The 16,653-nt window shown below is 36.9% G+C and overlaps 1 pseudogene; it reads left to right on the top strand.

Moving 5' to 3' along the window:
• Positions 1 to 14,995: 14,995 nt before the first annotated feature.
• LOC116637061 lies at positions 14,996 to 15,236 on the top strand (annotated as a pseudogene).
• Positions 15,237 to 16,653: the final 1,417 nt, after the last annotated feature.

Raw genomic sequence — 16,653 nt, 5'->3', positions numbered from 1 at the left:
AACTTGTGAATTTTATTAAATAATAAAGTAAAAAAAAAGGTTTTGAGGTCTTATTCAGGACATAAAGTTTGAAATTTCAGGTTCAAGTATTCCATTATTTTTTTTGTAAATAAAGTTTTATTTGAACAGAGCCATGCCCATTTGCTTACATATTGTGATTGATTGCTTCTGTGACAAAGGCAGAATTGAATACAGTTGACCCTTGAATAACACAGGTTTGAAGTGCATGGGTTGACTTATACACAACTATTTTATAAATACAGCACAGTACTGTAAATGGATTTTCTCTTCCTTATGATTTTCTTTTTTTTTATTATTTAGAGATGTATTTTATTTAAAAAAATAAAATGAAAACAAAGAAATGATTAACACAAAATTTAGGATGCAGGTTACCTCGAAGGTGGGGGGAGCCAATTTGGGAGGGGACACAGGGACCATCTAGAGTGTTGGTTATTCTATTTATTTTATTTTATTTTATTATGTTAATCACCATACATTACATCATTAGTTTTTGGTGTAGTGTTCCATGATTCATTGTTTGCGTATAACACCCAGTGCTCCATTCAATACGTGCCCTCTTTAATACCCATCACCAGGCTAACCCATCCCCCCACCCCCCTCCCCTCTAGAACCCTCAGTTTGTTTCTTAGAGTCCATAGTCTCTCATGGTTCGTCTCCCCCTCCGATTTCTCCCCCTACATTTTTCCCCTTCCTACTATCTTCTTTTTTTTTTTTTTTTAACATATAATGTATTGTTTGTTTCAGAGGTACAGGTCTGTGATTCATCAGTCTTACACAATTCACAGTGCTGACCATAGCACATAACCTCCCCAATGTCTATCACCCAGCCACCCCATCCCTCCCACCCCCCACCACTCCAGCAACCCTCAGTTTGTTTCCTGAGATTAAGAATTCCTCGTATCAGTGAGATCATATGATACATGTCTTTCTCTGATTGACTTATTTCGCTTAGCATAATACCCTCTAGTTCCATCCACATCCTTGCAAATGGCAAGATTTCATTTTTTGGATGGCTGCATAATATTCCATTGTATATATATACCACATCTTCTTTATCCATTCATCTGTCCATGGACATCTTGGCTCTTTCCATAGTTTGGCTATTGTGGACATTGCTGCTATAAGCATTGGGGTGCACGTACCCCTTCGGATCCCTTCATTTGTATCTTTGGGGTAAATACCCAGTAGTGCAATTGCTGGGTCATACGGTGTTTCTATTTTCAACTTTCTGAGGAATCTCCATACTGTTTTCCAGAGTGGCTGCACCAGCTTGCATTCCCACCAACAGTATAGGAGGGTTCCCCTTTCTCCGCATCCTTGCCAACATCTGTCGTTTCCTGACTTGTTAATTTTAGCCATTCTGAATGGTGTGAGGTAGTATCTCACTGAGGTTTTGATTTGGATTTCCCTGATGCCGAGCGATGTTGAGCACTTTTTCATGTGTCTGTTGGCCATTTGGATGTCTTCTTTGCAGAAATGTCTGTTCATGTCTTCTGCCCATTTCTTGACTGGATTATTTGTTCTTTGGGTGTTGATTTTGATAAATTCTTTATAGATTTTGGATACTAGCCCTTTATCTGATACGTCATTTGCAAATATCTTCTCCCATTCTGTTGGTTGTCTTTTGGTTTTGTTGACTGTTTTGTTTGCTGTGCAAAAGCTTTTTATCTTGATGAAGTCCCAATAGTTCATTTTTGCCCTTGCTTTCCTTGTCTTTGGCGATGTTTCTAGGAAGAATTTGCTGTGGCTGAGGTCAAAGAGTTGCTGCCTGTGTTCTCCTCTAGGATTTTGATGGACTCCTGTCTCACATTGAGGTCTTTCAACCATTTGGAGTCTATTTTTGTGTGTGGTGTAAGGAAATGGTCCAGTTTCCTTCTTCTGCATGTGGCTGTCCAATTTTCCCAGAATCATTTGTTGAAGAAACTGTCTTTTTTCCATTGGACATTCTTTCCTGCTTTGTCGAAGATTAGTTGACCATAGAGTTGAGGGTCTATTTCTGGGCTCTCTATTCTGTTCCATTGATCTATGTGTCTGTTTTTGTGCCAGTACCATACTGTCTTGATGATTACAGCTTTGTAATAGAGTACTCCATTATTTTAATATAAAATTTATCAAATTATATACACACACACATATATGCAAAAGTACACATAACATAAGTATGCAGCTCAATGAATATTTACAAAGTGAACATATCCAAAGAACCTCAGGAGCCTCCTCAGACCACCTTCTTGTTACTAACCCCAGGCATAAGGTTAACCCCTGTCTGTACTTCTAACAGTATATTTACTTGGCAAGGGCAGGAGGGGTAGAAAAAATTTTTGAATGTTAATGGAATTATGACATATGTATATGAAAGTACACAAATGATAAGTATATAACTTGCATTTTCACAAACTAAACACACCTATAAATCCAGATGAGGAAACAGAATATTACCACCATTCCAGGTCTTTTGTGCCCCTAGCAACTACATCCTCTCATTGAGGATAATCATGGTCCCTGACTTCTACCAGTGTCACTTAGCTTAGTGGTGCCTATTTTTTAACTTTACATAAACTGACTCACATGATATACACTCTTGTGTCTGACTTGCACTTGTGATATTAATCCATATTGTTGCACCTTGTTGGATAATCATTGGTTCATTCTAATTCCACAGTGTGTCTATACCCCAATTTATGGGGCTGTTTACTGTTGGTAGGCATTTGGGTGACCACAAATAGTGAAAACTTCATTTTTAACCTTTCTCTAAAATCAGTATGAGTTTTACTCTATGTATTTTCTAATAACAGAGAAGAAAAGATCTTTTCTTGTGCTTAAAATGCTCTTGTCAAACTGAAAGCTGTTGTTTGTCCTCTATAAAGTTTATGAATCTTTGCTCCCCAGTTATAATAGGGTCTGCTATTCTGATTTTAGGGTTTGAGAAGAGTTAAATATATTTCTCTGGACATTTAACTGATGAATCATCAAATGACGGTAACATTTTAGAGCCATTAACTATAACTCATTTGTTGAATCAGTTCAATTTTGTAGGATTTAATCAGGAAACACCTTGAACTTCTCAATTATTGTCTTCAGTAATTGGCTCTTTCTTCCCTACTCTTTGACCCCAGAGTTTTCTCACACAGAGAAATTAAAAACCCTGGTCCAGTCTAAATCAAAACTTCAATCTCTCAGACAATTGAAGCTTCTCCACTTCCCCCAATACCCAGAGCAAAGTTGGAAGCAAAAGGGGTCTGTCTGTTCTTTCATGTTCCTTCCTTGCTCAACTCTCTTTTTTTTAGGCTCTAGATCTTCAAAGATTGGTTTAATAGGGTTTTTGGAAAGGGGAAAGGAGAAGACAAAGAGTGAAAGAAGGGTGAAAGGAAAAGAAGTAAAGGCTTATCTATTCAGCTTATTGTGTCTGTAGTTCTCTCTCACTTGTCAAATTCTGTCTTGGCAGTCACCCAAATTCTGGCTTTTGTGGGATTCCTGAGTGTGCTCTTTGGAGATCCCAAAGGGCACTTCTGACCCAATTGATAGATCCTCCAGCTGACCTTTAGAACACCCCCTCCAGTGGTATCCCCACAGTTTCTATCCTCTGAGGTCCCCACACTTAGGCAGGTAGATATTGACTAACATTTTCTCAGCATGGATGAGTTCACTTGGTTATCAAGAATTCACTTTAGTCTGCCTCCCCAAATGGTGCAAAAATAAACTGCTGACCCCCTTCCTTCTATAAGATACAATGGGCAGTTCTAGTCAATAAACAAGGTGCCCTTCTCAAAGATGCTTCAAATACTAAGAAAGAGAAAGAATAGCAAGTAACTCCCTCCAACCTTTCTCCCCTCACATGAATTTATTTCATAAAACCCCTTCCACCAGTCTCTAGCCTTTTTTTTTTTTCCAGCTTAGATGGGGGAGGTAGTCCTAGATTTTTTTTTTATCTTTTGTTAAATTCTCACAGAGAATTATCAAGCATCTCTCTTTAGAATGTATGCTTATCCATTGATCTGGGTATTGAGGACTTAGTCGAAATTTGTACAGAAAAAGACATAGGTTACATTTTGTTATCTAAAAGCAGAGACAGGTTTAAATTAATTGTATTTATGGAATGTCTATATTGCCTGGAGCCACCTTAAATACTTTTGGAAAATAAAATGGGTCTAGCTATCTGGTTAGAGGGGTAAAAAAATTCTTTATCCCCAACACTGTTCTAGGCCATATGACAAATACAAAACTTTTGAGCCTTCAAGGAGCTCCTGATTAAGCTAAAAGGCAAGATTTGCGTTCTTAAAACTATTAGCTCATTATGATTGTGTTCTCTAAAAGGGTACATGTAATGTTAACAGATAAACTGTTATCCAGAAGTTAAGTTGAATCCAGCAGAGCATTACCCATCTTGCCTTCTCATTACTGAGGAGCTGCTGCTTTGTACCTTGAGTATTGCTCCAAATGGCCAGAACAGCTGAATGGGAACCATCCCCCATCAGGGCAACACTCTTCCCCGTATTGCAACATCAGGAAGCAAATGATCAACACAACAGGAGAACAGCAATATTGAGTTCATGAAGGAGAACCTTCCTGTTTTTCTGATTCAATCTGTACCATTTGGGATTGTTTCTTTTGATCACTTGTCTGCTGCACCTCAAACTTATTTGCCAAATAATCTGTAAGAACAAAAAAGTGCAAAGTATTGATTGCCCCTCACAGTACTGGAGACTTAGCTTACAGTGGGCTAGCATAAATCTGAAATGTCTTTGACAGCATTTATTTTATTTTAAAAAGTTATGAAGTTTACATCCAGTCTACCATTTGTCTCTGATTGCTTTAATTAAACAAAGACAAAAACAAAAAAACCAAGGACCTAAGTTGTTTGCCATGAAATAAGGCTGTAGCCCTGCATGCTGTACCCACAGTACACTTCCATATAAGGATTTTGCTTACTCCAGATCAAGAAGATAAATATTTTTGGGGGGGTCAAGGATAAGTTTCTAAGCTACTTTTAAATCTAACTAATACTCTCCATGAAAGTTATAGAATTTCTTTGCTTTTAAAAGTTAGCAAAGGCACCTTGGTCAATATATCATGCCCAGAACAACAATTAAATAATAAGACATGTAACAATTATTATCTTGTGAAGAATAGTATCATAATATCATCTGACATTAAACATTTTCACCTTTATTGAGATACAAGTGATTAATAGAATTGTAAGATGTTTAAAGTACACATTTGATATATATATATATATATATATATATATATATATATATATATATACACACACATACATACACACACTGCAAAGGATTCTCCAATCTAATTAGGGGGAAATCAGAGGGGGAGGTCAACCATGAGAGACTATGGACTCTGAGAAACAAGCTGAGGGTTCTAGAGGGGATGGGGGTGGGGGATGGGTTAGGCTGGTGATGGGTATTAAAGAGGACATGTACTGCATGGAGCACTGGGTGTTATACACAAACAATGAATCACGGATCATTACATCAAAAACTAATGATGTATGGTGATTAACATAACATAATAATAAAAAAAACACCTCCATCACCTCACATATTTATCTTTTTATGTGTGTGTGAGAAAATATAAGTTCTCTCTTAGCAGATTTCAACTATACAATGCAGTGTAATCAGTTACAGTCACCATCTTATACATTAGATTCTCAGACTTTGTCTTACAATTGCATGTTTGTACCATTTTACCAACCTCTTCCTATTTGCCTCCACCAGCCTGACAACCACGTTTCCACTTTCTCTTTCTGAGTTTGACTTTTTTTCAGATTCCACTTAAAAGTGATACCATGCAGTATTTGTCTTTCTCTATATGACTTATTTCACTTAGTGTACTACCTTCAAGTTTCATCCAGGTTGGCACAAATGGCAGGATTTCCTTCTTTCTCAAGGTTGAACAAATCCTATTGTGGAAGGGTATGTACATATCACACCTTTGTTGGTTCATTGACAGACACTTTGATTGTTTCCATATCTTGGCCATTGTGAACAATGCTACACTGACCATGGGAGTGCAAATATCTCTTTGATATCCTGGTTTTATTTTCTTTGAGATAAATAGGTATAGGAATTGATATACAGTATCAGGTTAATTCTTACTTAGTACAATGAATTTGAAAATATTCCCTCTTCAATTTCTTTGGAAAAGCTTGAGAGGGATTGTCATTAATTCTTCTTTAAATGTTTGGTAGAATACACCAGTAAGGTCATGTGGTCCTGGACTTTTGTTTGTTGGAAGGTTTTTGATTACTGATTCAATCTCCTTACGGGTAATTGATCTGTTCATATTTTCTCTTCATGATTTTATTTTAAACATCATGATTCATGATGTTCATACTGGTCCCATATGATCCTTTGCATTTATGTGGTGTCAGTTGTAATGTCTTCTCTTTCATTTTTATTTGACTTTTCTTTCTTTTTCTTGGAAAATTTAGCTAACAGTTTGTCTATTTTTTTTATCTTTCCAAGAAATTAGCTCTTAGTTTTATTGATCTTTTCTATTGTCTTTTTAATTTCTAATTAATTTGTTTCTGCTCTGATTTTTGTTGTTTCCTTCCATCTACTCACTTTGGTTAATTTTTTCTTTTTTAGTTCCTGGAAGTGTAAGTTAGGTTGTTCATTTGAGATCTTCCTTTTTTATTTTTTTAAATTTTTATTTAAATTCCATTTAGTTAACATACTAGCGTAATATTAGTTTTACATGTATACAGAGATCCAGTACTTCCATACAACACCTGGTGCTCATTACAAGTGCACTCCTCGGTCCCCATCACCTGTTTCACCCATCCCTCCACCAGCCTCCCCACTGGTAACCATCAGTTCCTTCACTATAGTTAAGAGTCTGTTTCTTGGTCTGCCTCTCTTGCTCTCATTTTTTCCCCTTTGCTCATGTTTTGTTTTTTAAATTCTGCATATGAGTGATATCATATGGTATTTGTCTTTGACTTACTTCGCTTACATAACACTCTCTAGCTCCACCCGTTTCATTGCAAATGATAAGATTTCATTCTTTTTTATTACTGAGTGATCTTATCTTGTATTTATATACCACTTATTTTTTTATCCATTCATCAGTCAATGGACACTTGGACTAAGCAGTATGGAGATTCCTTAAAAATAGAACTACCCAATCGCCATGTTTCAAGGGCAGCAGTGTTGGTTCTGCGGCAGTGTGGGCCGAGAACTGAGGCAGTTCTGGGAAATAAGGAGAAAACTTGGTAGTTTTATTTGGGAACAAGACTAACATTTTCTGATAGAGAAGCATGATGAAGTAACACCAAATGAAATAAAGGCCCTTAGGGAAAGCAATGAACTAGCAACAGATCAGGAAAAAGAATTATCCAAAAGCACAGAAAAGCATTTTATAAGGACTCCAGTTACAGAAAAGAAGATGTAATTCCCTCCTCAGAATTATCCAGTGAACAACATGGTAACAGGTTATATATCAATTGATGCCATGAAGAAATTCCTTGGGGAGCTACATGACTTTATTCCTGGAAGCTCAGGATATTTGGCATACCATGTTCAAAATGAAATTAACATGTCTGCTATAAAAAACAAATTGAAGAGAAAATGTTAAGTTTAATTGTCTTTATATGTAGGCATTTTCTCTAAAATATTACCAAAGATGTGCACAATTTTACATTCTCCCCTTTGGGACAGGGGGATGGGGAAATGGGGGAGAATTCTGTTTCTTTCTCAGAATGTGTCTTTAGGAAATTCAGAATCATTCTGGCTCCATGATTTGACATTTGGGTTGGATTTTCCCCCCAGCTTGTAATGTTATGTCCACAAATCCTGAGTACACAGTTGTTATGGAGTAATTGTCATTGAAACACTTCATAAGAAGTCTCAGTCTCTCTCTCTCTGTCATATGCTCTTTTGGCTTTAACATTCTATTAATTATACATGTTTTTCTAGGTTCAATGCTGTGAATACTAAGTTTAATGATTCTGGTCATCTTATTTTGATTTTAAAAAATTGGAATGTTATTGTTGAGTTCTAAATTACTGTTTCTGGCTTGAAAAATATGGAGTAAAACATTTTAATGATTCAGACTTCATGTGTGGACAGTTCCTGATAACATGTACCAGAAGTGATTTAATGTAAACAATGCTATATCATCTGAAATGAGCCGTCAAGTCAACTTAGAATTACAGTGCTGGAAAGAACCTTAGAGAACAATGAGGAAGTGAAGGCCTTCAGAGGGTGTTTTGCCTAGGCTGACTAACTGGGGGCCAAATAAGGACTAGAACATGACTGTCTTGATTTTCCAAGTCAGTTCCTCCCCACTGTCTCACATGGTATATCCTGTAGCCTGTTTCAGATATAATTGACAGCAGATCTACAAAGGGGACCAGAAACCAGCCAACATGCTTGGCTCATTTTTTTAAATAATGATTTCAAGATAGCAATTTATCTTTATTCATATGGTCATGCTATATAGAAACTGGTGGATTTATTACTTTATATACATGATATATTTTTTGTGAAGCTATCATTTTTTTAAAACTGTACTTTCTCCTAAGAAGTGCATACCAACTGTAGAATTATCTAAAGAAAATGCACTTTTTAAAAGTGTTTGGATCGGCGGCACCTGGGTGGCTCAGTCATTAAGTGTCTGCTTTCGGCTCAGGTCATGATCCCAGGGTCCTGGGATCAAGCCCTGCATCGGACTCCCTGCTCAGCTGGAAGCCTGCTTCTCATTCTCCCACTCGCCCTGCTTGTGTTCCTGCTCTCGCTAATTCTCTGTCAAATAAATAAATAAAATCTCTAAAAAAATTAAAAAAAAAAATAGAACTACCCTACGATCTTGCAATTTCACACCCAAAGAATATAAACATACTAATTCAAAGGGATACATGCACTCCATTGTTTATAGCAGCAATTTCTACAATAGCCAAATTATGGAAACAGCCTTTTTTCTTAATGTAAGCATTTTTTGCTGTAAATTTCCTCTTGGAACTATTTTTTCTGCATCCCATAAGTTTTGGTATGTTGTATTTCCATTTTCATTTATCCCAAGGTATTTTTTTATTTCTCTTTTGATTTCTCTTTTGACCTATTGGTTGTTCACTGGTATATTGTTCAATCTCCATATATTTGTGAATATTTCAGGTTTATTCTCGTAATTGATTTTTAGTTTCATGCCATTGCAGTCAGAAAAGATGCCTGATGTGATTTCAATCTTCTTAAATTTATTAAGGCTTGTTTTGTGGCCTAACGTATGATCTGTCCTGGAGAATGTTACATGTGCACTTGAGAAGAATGTGTATTCTGCTGCTTTTGGATGGAATGAATTTTTTGGGTCGCCTGTTTGCATCCATTCTATGCCTTTTGATTAGTGAATTTAGTCCATTTACATTTGAAATAATATCAATAAATAATTATTAATAGGTGTGAACTTACCATTATCATTTTTTCATTGCTTCTGACTGTCATATAGTTCCCTTCTTTTCTCCTTCTCTTTGTCTCTTGCTTTTTGATTTGATGATTTTCTGTAATGGTATACTACTTAGATTGCGTTCTCTTTATCTTTTGGGCATCTACTATAGGTTTTTGCTTTATCGTTACCATGAGGCTTGCATAAAATATGCTATATTTATATTAGTTTATTTTAAGCTGATAACAACTTAACTTTGAATGCATATTAAAGTTCTACATTTTTACTACCCCCCCACACACATTTTGTTTTGATGTCTCAGTTTACATCTTTTACCTTGTGCTCCCACTAACAACTTACTGTAGTTATGGTTTTTTTTTTTAAGATTTTATTTATTTGAGAGAGAGAGAGAATGAGCAGGGAGAGAGGCAAAGGGAGAGGGAGAAGCAGACTCCCCACTGAACAGGGAGCCTGATGCTGGGCTTGATCACAGGACACTGGGATCATGACCTGAGCTGAAGGTAAACAACTAACTGAGCCACCAGGCACCCCTATAGTTATAGATATTTTTAATACTTTTGTCTTTTCACCTTCATACAGCTTTATAAGTGATTTACCTACCACCATTATGACATTAAAATATTGTGAATTATCTATTTACCTTTACCAGTGAGATTTATACTTTTTTTTATGTTCAGTTAGCTACTGTATAGTACATAATTAGTATGTGATGTAGTGTTCAATGATTCATTAATTACACCCAGTGCTCATCACAGCACATGCCCTCCTCAATACCCATCACCCTATTACCCCTTCCCCCACCCCCTCCCCTCTGAAACCCCCAGATTGTTTCTTGGGGTCCATAGTCTCCCATGGTTCATCTCCCTCTCTGATTTGGATTTCCCTCCCTTTGGATCTCTCCCTTTGGATTTCCCTCCATTCCCCTATGGTCCTCCAAGCTATTGCTTATGTTCCACATATGAGTGAAAGCATATGATAATTGTCTTTCTCTGATTGACTTACTTCACTTAGCATAATCCCCTCCAGTTCCATCCATGTTGATGCAAATGGTAGGTATTCATCCTTTCTGATGGCTGAATAATATTCCATTGTGTATATATATACCACATCTTCTTTATCCATTCATCTGTTGAAGGACATCTTGGTTCCTTCCACAGTTAGGCTATTCTGGACATTGCTGCTATGAACATTGGGGTGCATGTGCCCCTTCTTTTCACTATGTCTGTATCTTTGGGGTAAATACCTAGTAGTGCAATTGCTGGGTCATAGGGTAACTCTATTCTTTTTTTTTTTTTTTAAGATTTTATTATTTGACAGAGAGACACAGTGAGAGAGGGAACACAAGCAGGGAGAGTGGGAGAGGGAGAAGCAGGCTTCCTGTGGAGCAGAGAGCCCGATGAGGGGCTCAATCCCAGGACCCTGAGATCATGACCTGAGCCAAAGGCAGACGCTTAACGACTGAGCCACCCAGGCGCCCCCATAGGGTAACTCTATTCTTAACATCTTGAGGAACCTCCATACTGTTTTCCAGAGTGGCTGTACCAGCTTGCATTCCCACCAACAGTGTAAGAGTGTTCCTCTTTCTCCACATCCTCGCCAACATTTGTTGTTTCCTGTTTTGTTAATTTTTGCCATTCTAACTTGTGTAAGGTGGTATCTCATTGTGGTTTTGATTTGTATTTCCCTGATGGCTACTGATGTTGAGCATTTTTCATGTGTCTGTTAGCCATTTGTATGTCTTTTTTGGAGAAGTGTCTGTTCATGTCTTCTGCCCATTTTTTGACTGGGTTATTAGTTTTTTGAGTGTTGAGTTTGAGTTCTTTATAGATCTTGGCTATCAGCCCTTTATCTGTAATGTCATTTGCAAATATCTTCTCCCATTCCATAGGCTGCCTCTTAGTTCTGTTGACTGTTTTCTTTGCTGTGCAGAAGCTTTATATCTTGATGAAGTCCCAAAAGTTCATTTTTGCTTTTGTTTCACTTGCCTTTGGAGACATGTCTTGAAAGAAGTTACTGTGGCCAATGTCGAAGAGGTAACTGCCTATGTCCTCCTCTAGGATTTTGATGGATTCCTGTCTCACATTGAGGTCTTTCATTCATTTAGAGTTTATCTTTGTGTATAGCATAAGGGAATGGTCCAGTTTCACTGTTCTATATGTAGATGTCCAATTTTCCCAGCACCACTTATTGGACTTTTTTCCATTGGATATTTTTTCCTGATTTGTCAAAGATTAGTTGACCATAGATTTGAGGGTCCATTTCTGGAGCCTCTAGCTAATAAGTTCCAACAGTACATTAAAAGGATTATTCACAGTGACCAAGTGGGTTTTATGTCTGGGATGCAGGGGTGGTTCAACATTCGCAAATCAATCAGTGTGGTAGAGCACATCAATAAAAGAAAAGACAAGAACCATATGATCCTCTCAACTGATGCAGAAAAAGCATTTGACAAAATACAACATCCATTCCTGATTAAAACTCTTCAGAGTATAGGGATAGAGGGAACATTCCTCAATATCATAAACACCATCTATGAAAAGCCCACAGTGAATATCATTATTAATGGGGGAAAGCTGAAATCTTTTCCCTTAAGATCAGGAACACAACAGGGATGCCCACTCTCACCACTATTGTTCAACACAGTTCTAGAAGTCCTAGCCTCAGCAATCAGACAACAAAAAGAAAGAAAAGGCATCCAAATTGGCAAAGAGGAAGTCAAACTCTCCCTCTTTGCAGATGACATGATACTTTATGTGGAAAACCCGAAAGACTCCACCCCCAAATTACTAGAACTCATACAGCATTTTAGCAACACGGCAGGATACAAAATCAATGCACAGAAATCAGTTGCATTTCTATACTCTAACAATGTAACTGTAGAAAAAGAAATTAAGGAATCGATTCCATTTACAATAGCACCCAAAACCATAAGATACCTAGGAATAAACCTAACCAAAGAGGTAAAGGATCTATACTCTAGAAACTACAAAACACTTATGAAAGAAATTGAGGAAGACACAAAAAGATGGAAAAATATTCCATGCTCATGGATTGGAAGAGTAAACATTGTTAAAATGCCTATCCTTCCCAGAGCAATTTACACTTTCAATGCCATTCCTATTAAAATACCATTGGCATTTTTCAAAGAGCTGGAACAAAAAATCCTAAAATTTGTATGGAACCAGAAAAGACCCTGAATCACCAAGGGAAGGATGAAAAAGAAAAACAAAGCTGGGGCATCACATTGCCTGACTTCAAGCTATATTACAAAGCTGTGATCACCAAGACAGCATGGTATTGGTACAAAAACAGACACATAGACCAATGGAGATTTATACTTCTATTTGTTTTCCTCTTACTTATTAATACCCTTTTATTTCAAACTAAAGAATTACCTTTAACATTTCTTGTAATGCCAATCCATTGCCAGTCCATAATGCCAGTCCAATGAACCCCTTTAGGTTTGTTTGTTTGTTTAGAAAACTCTTTGTCTCTCCTTCAAATCTAAAGGACAACTTTATTTGGTAGAAGGTTCTTGGTTGTCAGTATTTTTCTTCCAGCCCTGTTGTTCTACTTCCAAGTACTCATGCTATTCCCTCTGGCCTGCAATGTTTCTGCTGAAAAATTGACTAAGCCTTAGAGGGATTTCTCTGTATATAACAAATTTTTTTTTTTTATTACTACTTTTAAGATTTTGTCCTTGGCCATAACTTTTGACAAATTAATTACACTATGTTTCAGTGTGGGTCCCTTTGGACTCATCTTATTTGCAACCCTCAAGGATTCGTGGATTTGAATGTCTTTCTCAAGGTTAAGGAAGTTTTCAGCCATTATTTCTTTGAGTATGCTTTCTTCCCCTTTCCCTCTCTGTTCTCTTTCCGAGACCCCTATAATGCAAATGTCAGTCAGCTTTATGGTGTCCCATAGTCCCTTAAGCTATCTTCTCTCTTGTCTATTCTTATTCTTTGTGCTTATCTGATTGGATGAATTCTACTGCCATGTTTTGTAGTTCATTGAGCCTTTCTTCTACTTGATGTAGTCTAATGTTGAACCCCTCTACTGAATTTTTTTTAGCTCAGTTATTGTATTATTCATTTCTATGATTTTTGTTTAGTACTTTATTATATTTTTTACCTCTCTGTTGAAATTCTCACTGTTCATATATTGTTCTGATCTCGGTAAGCATCTTTATGGCCATTGTTTTGAACTCTTTATCAGGCAAATCACTTATTTCCATTTCATTAAGGTTTGTTTCTGGAGTTTTCTCTTGTTCCTTTTTGGGGGACAAATTTTTCTGTTTCTTCTTTTTTCTTGACTTCTCTGGGTTGATTTCTATGCATTAGATAGAACAGTCACTTCTCCCAGTCTTGATGGAGTATTCTCATCTAGGATATGATCCTTATCTATCAGCCCAGCCTGAGTTCTTGGTTGTCTCTCAAACCTTTGTGATTTTCCAAGCCACTCTTTTTGTTTTTAGTGACTCCTAGTATTTGAGGGTATGCCGAAATCTGTCTTTGTCTCAAAGGGGAGGATCACATTCAGAACTTAAACGTACACTGGTTGGAAGCTGGATCCTCAGGCAGCAGTGGGAAAAGTATGTAGTTAAGGAAGATACTCAGAGAGGTACTTTTTGTCTGCCCCTCTGTGATGGGCCTGTGTTTATAGCAACAGAGGGGTGCTCCTGTGCCTATTAATGTGTTTTTCTTTGTTTCTCATAATACTGTGGGACTCAGGGATGCAAGCCCTATTGGCTATCAGAGCCAAGTGATCTAGGGGCCCATCTGTTGGGCGGTGACTGCAAAACTGTAAAGCACCCACAACTTTCATGTGATGTAACTGTGATTATCTCCATTTCTATCACTAACCATGTTAGACAGCAATATTAAAGAGGCAAGGGCTGGTCAGAGAATGGTGTGAAATAAAACCAGTCCTGCCAAGGTATGAATTTGGCTCACACTGGGAACATTTTTCTAGGTGAATAACTAAAAATTGAACTTACCTGATGTACCAAGCAGTTGCTAAGTGTTTTGCATCACTTATTTAATTTCATCCTGTGAATACATTAAGAAATGAAGAGTTAAAAATATTAAATTCAGGGTGCCTGGTGGCTCAATTGGTTAAGCATCTGACTCTTGATCTTGGCTCAGGTCTTAGTCTCAGGGTCATGAGTTTGAGCCCCATGTTGGGGGCTTTAAAAAAAAAAAAGTTAAATTATTTACCTATGTCCACACATCTCTTAGCAAAGACCTGGACTTTAAACCCAGGCTTCTGACTCCAGAGACCTCCCTGGGGTGCTACAGGGTATGCACCTGTAGCATTAGGGTGCACAGATCAGTTGACATCTGGTAACATTTTTAAATGTACTTAACTGTGCTATATAACATATATATTGAAAATACATAAAAATAATTAAGATTAATAAATTATTATAAAGGAAAAACTCATGTATCTTCTACCTACATCAAGAAATGAGTCATTGCTTCTTTGCAAGGGGACTTGGCACAAATTGTAGCAAACCAACAGCTGCAGTTGCCAGTGTTCTGTCTTCAGCTTCATAATGTTTCCCATGGCCAAAAATGCTCTAAGTTGTCTCTGAGTTCGAAGCATTCAGCAAACAATGGCAAGGCAGAGCCACCAGAAACAGACACCTGATTTCTCTGACAAATATGATAATACTGTATAATCTAGTCGAGCCATTTCTGTGTTACTGTGTGGGCATATACAGCAACACAAATTGAAACAGAATGGAACCTGTCCCTGTTGGCAGAATCACCCCAAAGGAATGGAGAAATCAGTAACTATCCCAGCTGGTATAAAACTGAATTGTTTCAAAACCTACTCATACTTGATGCCAAGTAAAAGCACTGTGTACCCATTAAAACACAGCATGATTGAAGAAATAAAGTACATTTGTGAAACTTTAAAAAAAGAAAGAAATGGAACATTGTCACTATTCAAGAAGCCCTTTGCTTTCCCCTTCTTGCTCTCCCCAACGTAATCACTTTCCTGACATTTATTGTAATTATCTTAATAGTTTTACCATGTAAGATTGCATCAACTAAACAGTGTAGATTAGGTCTACCTGTTTTTGAACTTTATATAAATGGAATCATATTGTATATAATATTTTTGTCTGGCTTCATTTGAACATATCTATGAGATTCATCTAGCTTTTAGTCCTGAAACTAGTTTGTTCATTTTTTTTTTTTTTTTGGCTATATATTCATTGTAGACCTATATCACCATATATTTGTCTATTCTACTGTTAATGAACTGTTTACAGTTAAAGACTTACAAAAATATGCTGCCATGAATATCCTTGTCTCTGTCACTTGTTACATTCATGAATTTCTGTGAGTATATGTTTACAAATAGAATTTCTGGGTCTATAGATATGCATATGCTCATGCATATGATATACTTTGGTAGATATCACCAAACTGTTTCCAGAGTGGCAGCACAAATTTTATACCTGTACCAGCACTATGTAAGCATTTCTCTTGCTACACACCAATTGGTATTCTTTTTAATTTTAGCCACTCTGATAAATTGTGTAGTAGTAGCTCACTGTGGTTTTTTATTATTAATGAGACTGAGTAGCATTTCATATATTCAAGGTCATCTAGATATCCTCTTTTGTCAATTTCCTCTTCAAGTATCTTGCACAGCTTTTAAATTGGGTTGTAGATTGTTGTATGACTGAGACTCATTATTTTGTATATTATTCCTTTTTAAGTTGTATATATATTTTTAAAAGATTTATTTATTTGAGAGAGAGCATTGGGGGGGGCAGAGGGAGAAAGAGAATCTCAAGCAGATTCCCCTTTGAGCACAGAGCCCAATGTGGGACTCAGTCTCATGACCCTAAGGTCATGACTGAGCCAAAATCAAGGGTCAGACTCTTAATTGAGCCACCCAGGTGCCCATCAGTTATATATTTTTAAAATTTCCTCTCTCACTCCATGGTAGTCCTCTTCTATGAAGTCATGAAGATAGTGATCTGAATTATCTTCTAATTACTCTGCAGAGTAATGGGGAAAGATAGTATTTTCAATAGTAGTGCTAGGATACCTGGATACAATGTGGGAGAAAAAAACTCTTAACCTCTATCCCATACCATACACACACACACACACAAAACAGTTATAGTAGATTGCTAATATAAATATGGAAGGTAAAACAATAAAGATTTTAGGAGATAATTTAGATGACTAT

This window comes from Phoca vitulina, unplaced genomic scaffold, assembly GCF_004348235.1.
Source record: "Phoca vitulina isolate PV1807 unplaced genomic scaffold, GSC_HSeal_1.0 scaffold13, whole genome shotgun sequence".
NCBI lineage: Eukaryota > Metazoa > Chordata > Mammalia > Carnivora > Phocidae > Phoca > Phoca vitulina.
This window is presented reverse-complemented; position numbering and strand designations above follow the sequence as displayed.